A 6,000-nucleotide genomic window follows, 5' to 3' on the forward strand; every position below is an offset into this window, starting at 1 on the left:
ACGGTTTGGCCGTGGCGAGGCAACAAATTTATGGCGAGAAAAAGGAAACAGGAAATGTGTTATAACGTCTGCATACATATATTGATCTTTATGAAACTTCACGAGTGTGTTGGTTGTAGTACTCTGATCACATGGATGTGACTGTTGTGAGTCAAAGTTATAGCACCACCAACTGGCAGCAGGAAGTGTATCACTTTTTGAAATGCTTTGAGATCACCCTCTTATTTTTACCTGATTTGCTTCAAACTTCATCAGTGTAATGTCAATACACAGCAGATGTAGACCTATGACAGGATTTTTGATATTTGAAATATTGTTGCCATGGCAACAGGTCAAATTGTAATAATATTCTTGAGTGTTTTTGAGGCTCTTAACATGCTTCAAATTGCATGAAACTCGACACACACATCAATATTGTCAACCAGTAGACATGGACAAAGCCATAGAAATGGGCGTGGTGAAGGGGCTCAGTAGCGCCACCTTTTGTCAAAAGTGGGGGTTAGTTTTTCCTACAGTCACCAAACTCGGTACACATATTGTTCTCATCAAGCTGGACAATTTTCTAATTTACATTCATTAGCTCCAACCAACAGGAAGTCGGCTATTTTTGTTTGAATGTTAATTTTTTGAAAAAACAGGCTATGAATTTTATACTACTACTCCTACAGGGTTTATCCAATTTACACCAAGCTTTTTTTAACTTGTTGCTAACACATTGAAGTTGTTTAATTGCAAACGGATTTTGGATATCTCAAACGGTTTGGCCGTGGCGAGGCAACGAATTTATGGCAAGAAAAGGGAAACAAAGTGTTATAACTTCTGCATACATTAATTGATTTTGATGAAACTTTGGCTTAGTCTTCGTTGTACAAGGCTGATCACATGGATTTGACTATTGTGATTCAAAGTCATAGCGCCACCAACTGGAAGCAGAAAATGTGTCACTTTCAGCATACATTGAGATCACCCTCTTATTTTTACCTGATTTTCTTCAAAATTCATCCGAATAATGTTAAAACTTGGCACATGTAATCCTTTGAAAATGGGCAGGGAGGAGGGGCTCTATAGCGGCACCTTGTAGTGCAGTAAATGTGGAGTGAATTTGACATAGTCCTTTGATGTTTAACCATTTTAAGTGCCTATTGCCCGCTTTGCACAGTTGCCCTGAAGCCACCGGGGTGGCGGTGCCACCGGGCTTGGGCCCGCCATCGCTGCTCGCAGCTATATTTTCATTTAGTTTCATTTTTTTTTTTCGCGCTTCCTGTAAGTGATGTCATATAGCAGTTTATATAAATTTGCTCACTTTCAATCACCCATTGACAGATTACCAACAAAACCTTAGCAAAACTATCAAAACCTCTCTTCTGAACATAAAGATGTGATTAAAAACGCAAACTTTCATAAGAGCAATTTTTCCGAAGAAAATAAGCTATTTCAATAAAGTAACAGAAGCGTGTCAATTACAGGTAAGAAACGTATCCAGAACAGTTTTATATTATTTATGTGATTTTAGGGACTAAACTCACCCGAAAGCAGAGAAAGCAACAGCGAGAGACGGAGATTTTGCAGCTTGTCCGTTACTGCGGTTCACCGTTACCATGGTAACTTCTCCAGTGTTTGAACGTTCAAAGTCAAAGTCACGCAGCATTTTAAACATCTAACATTACCAGTTTAATGACTTGATCCGTTTATTTTGCAGAGGACGGGATATGTTCAGATAATTTGGCTACTTACAAAAACTTTTCTGAACTAAACAAGCTGGGCTAACCTCGTATTCCGCTGCTCATCTGCCCTTCGCCTCCGAGAAATTGAGATTACAAACTGCCTGTAGTAAACCGAGTGCCTTTAGTAACTTTTAAGTGTCACAGAATTATAAAAAGATTTTTCTAATTTACTTAAAGTGAAAACTTACCTGAAAACCACAGATGTCGCCGGAGTCGCCATTTATCTCGTCGGTTGCAGAGATGAATGGTCACGCGCAGAAAAGCGCGGCATGTCGGCCTGCAGTCGTGATCCGACTCAAAGCCGACGAGCTGGAGATAGAGCTTTGACTGAAGACACGCGCCTATGCCTGGCCGATCCTTATTAGATGTTACAGATATGAGGCCGACGTTCCGATCTGCGGCCGACGTCGGCCACATGTACGTGTGCTATCTGGGTGTGATATGGTAATTTGATGACAATAATATTACGGGCATACAACGTTGTAGTTACGTTACTAGTAAGTCATGGAATTACCAATATATTACGAATAGAGTACGTATCTGGAACGTCCTTGGTTTTCTTATAACGTTAGGAGATCGTACTGACGACGTTGTGATATGGTAATTTGATGGTAATAATATTACGGGCATACAACGTTGTAGTTACGTTACTAGTAAGTCATGGAATTACCAATATATTACGAATAGAGTACGTATCTGGAACGTCCTTGGTGATCTTATAACGTTGGGGGTCGTACTGACGACGTTGTGAGATGGTAATCTGAAGGTAACAAAATTGCATGCGACGTCGTAGTTACGTTGTCAGTTAGTAAGTCATGAAATTACCAAAAAGTACGAATACATTACGTAACTGTTATGTTGTGTGTTATCTGCTTGTTAATTGTAAATAGTAGAGTGTTGTGTATATTGTACACCAATAAGGTACTAGCTGTATGTTATAGAATACCCCAGGGATGACGTGTTTTTGTAGGCCAACCCGGAAGTTGGCAGCGCACGGGTTCCCTCGATTGAAAGCCTATGCATTTTTCCCATAGACTTTTGGAAAATTGCAGAAAATAAGCTCTGTGTTTAACAAAGGGTTATGACACTTACACGTTTGTCTATCAAGATAATCTTTACAAGTTAACACAACATTTATAGATTTTGAAGCCTAAATAAAGTCGTCAGATATAAAAGGCTAACAGTAGGCTATAAACGGACTACAGCACACCATGGTCGCGAATCAACGTCGTCACCACCAAGCTTCCTCAAACTTTATTTAGAAAACAACTTTATTTATAAACATGCTGTCACAGACACGTCAGGTTCCACCTCACTTCAGTACCCGCGCACCCAATCACCAGCGTACTAATCACCGCCACCTGAAGCTCATCACATCAGTCATCAACACCAGCACTTAAACCCCACACTCACACACACTCACTGTCCGGTCTCGTTTGTGTTACACCAGTTGTAAACTTACCTCAAGGACTCCCAAGGCGATACTTACCCAGCCTCATCATCTCCTTCGTCTCCATTGTCTCCAGTCTCCTCGTTTACCTACCTACCAGTGTGTGTGAGTGTTTCCATCTGCCTTCTCCAGCGTCTCCCTCTTCATTCATCTGCAACAACATCAAGGACAGTATTATCTATCATTCCACCTCTGAGATCTTCCACCACTTCATTCACCACCCGTTTTGCTCTGCTGTTTGCTCAATAAACATCTTAACTACTTTTATTCCTGCCTCCGGTGTCTCTGTTATAACAGAAGACCGGACCATAACAGCTAAGCATCAGCATGAGCCATCAGGACCCCTTTCAGGAGCTCGTGGACGTTTTACGTCGAGCACTCACCTCACAACCACCATCACCATCACCAGCACCCACCGCTGCTGCCGCTTCCGCTTCCACCGCCACGGCTGCTTCTCCAGTCTTCACCGCCAGTCCCATGGCCAAACCGGCGCCCTACTCTGGATCGGCGGAGGAATGCAGCGGATTCCTTCTGCAGTGTGAGTTGGTTCTGGAGATGCAACCGCACCTCTACCCCACCGACACGGCTAAAATAGCGTTTGTAATATCACAACTGCAAGGTAAGGCCCTTCTATGGGCGGATTCCCTCTGGACTCAAGGAAGCTCTGTCGTTAAATCATACCCTGCATTCGTCTCTCACTTCAGAGAAGTTTTCGGAAAACCCCTGACCGACTCGTCTACTGGTGAGAAATTGTACAATCTGAAACAAGGAAATAAGAGTGTTAATGATTATGCCTTGCAGTTTCGAACGCTAGCCGCAACCAGTGGTTGGAACGAACAAGCCCTCATCACCACCTTTCGACAAGGGCTGGAGCCCAACGTGCGGTTGCATCTCGCTGCATACGAGGACTCCCTAGGACTCGAACGCTTCATCCAACTCGCCATCCGCGTGGGTTCTCGTATGCAGTCGTGCCTCCTAGAGCACCAGAGCCAGCTACCAACCACCACACTCCTCCGTCGGTTCGAACCCGTCAGCTCCCCAGAACCAGCAAGTGAACCAATGCAAGTGGATAACTCCCGCTTATCTTCTACAGAAAGACAGAGACGGCTGACCCTGAATCTATGTCTATATTGTGGTTCCCCTGGGCATGTAATCTCCACATGCCCAATTCGTCCTCCTCGACCCGTGGTGAGTGCCATCATTCCCTCAATCCAAAAAATGAAACCACTCACTACTGTAGTAAACCTTACTGCTGCTAATGCTTCTATTTCAGTGGTGGCGCTCCTCGATTCAGGGTCAGCAGGAAATTTCATCTCCGGCGCCCTCTGTCGACACCTCGGGCTCAAGACCTCGCCTTCTCCGAATGTTTACAAGGTCCACTCCATCACGGGCAAACCCCTGAGCCGAAGAATGATCCGACGGATGACTGGACCACTTCAGCTGCAAGTGGGTATCTTCCACACTGAGAACATCCATCTGCTGGTTCTGGAGGAATCCACCGCTGACGTGGTTCTAGGGCGTCCATGGTTGGAACAACACAACCCCACCATCTCCTGGCGCACGGGCGAAGTCCTGAAGTGGGGCGACCACTGCTTCTACAGCTGCTTCCCAGACCTTCCTACTCCAAGATCTCCTCTCTCCAAAGACATCTCCATTAACGCAACCTCCATCGAAAGTCCTGTGGATAAGCGCTCCGTCGACATTCCACCCGATTATGCCCACTTCAGTGACGTCTTCTGCCCGCAACGCGCCTCCAAGCTTCCTCCACACCGGCCATGGGACTGCGCCATCGATCTGTTGCCGGGTGAACCAGTGCCTAGGGGACGCATATACCCCCTGTCAGTACCGGAGGAGAAGGCCATGGAGGAATATATCAAAGAGGCCCTAAACCAAGGATACATCCGCCCGTCTACTTCCCCTGCTGCTTCAAGCTTCTTCTTTGTGGCCAAGAAGGACGGAGGCTTGCGGCCCTGCATCGATTACCGCTCCCTAAACAAGATAACCGTCAAGTTCAGGTACCCACTTCCCCTCGTCCCAGCGGCCCTGGAACACCTCCGTGGTGCCACTGTGTTCACGAAGCTGGACCTCCGCAGCGCGTATAACCTCATCCGGATACGCGAGGGGGACGAGTGGAAGACCGCCTTCATCACGCCCACCGGCCACTACGAGTACCTCGTTATGCCGTATGGCCTGGTCAACGCCCCCTCCGTATTCCAGGACTTCATCCATGAGGTGCTCCGGGAGTTTCTCCACAAGTCCGTCCTAGTGTATATAGATGACATCCTTATTTACTCCCGGAGCCTGGCCGAACATCGCCACCACGTTGCGGAGGTCCTCCAACGCTTACGGCAGTTCCATCTATTCCTGAAAGCAGAGAAGTGCTCATTCCATCAGCCCTCTGTCCACTTCCTGGGATACGTGATAGATCACAGTGGCATCCGGATGGACGAGGGGAAGGTGTCCGCCATCCAGAACTGGCCAACCCCAATTACCATAAAAGAACTCCAACGCTTCCTAGGTTTCTCCAACTTTTACCGACGTTTCATCAAGAACTACAGCACCATCGTCAGTCCACTCACCAACCTACTCCGTCATCAGCCCAAGTCTCTGTCCTGGTCCCAATCTGCCAACGAAGCTTTTGAACACCTCAAGAAAGCCTTCACCACCGCTCCCCTCCTCGTCCACCCCAATCCAGACCTGCCATTCGTCGTTGAGGTGGACGCCTCCACCACCGGAGTGGGAGCGGTCCTATCACAGCAGCAGGGGAATCCAAGTAGGCTCCATCCATGTGCCTTCTTCTCCCGCAAGCTCAACCCGGCGGAGGTC

The sequence above is a fragment of the Chanodichthys erythropterus genome, chromosome 12 (assembly GCF_024489055.1).
Source record: "Chanodichthys erythropterus isolate Z2021 chromosome 12, ASM2448905v1, whole genome shotgun sequence".
Classification (NCBI taxonomy): Eukaryota; Metazoa; Chordata; class Actinopteri; order Cypriniformes; family Xenocyprididae; genus Chanodichthys; species Chanodichthys erythropterus.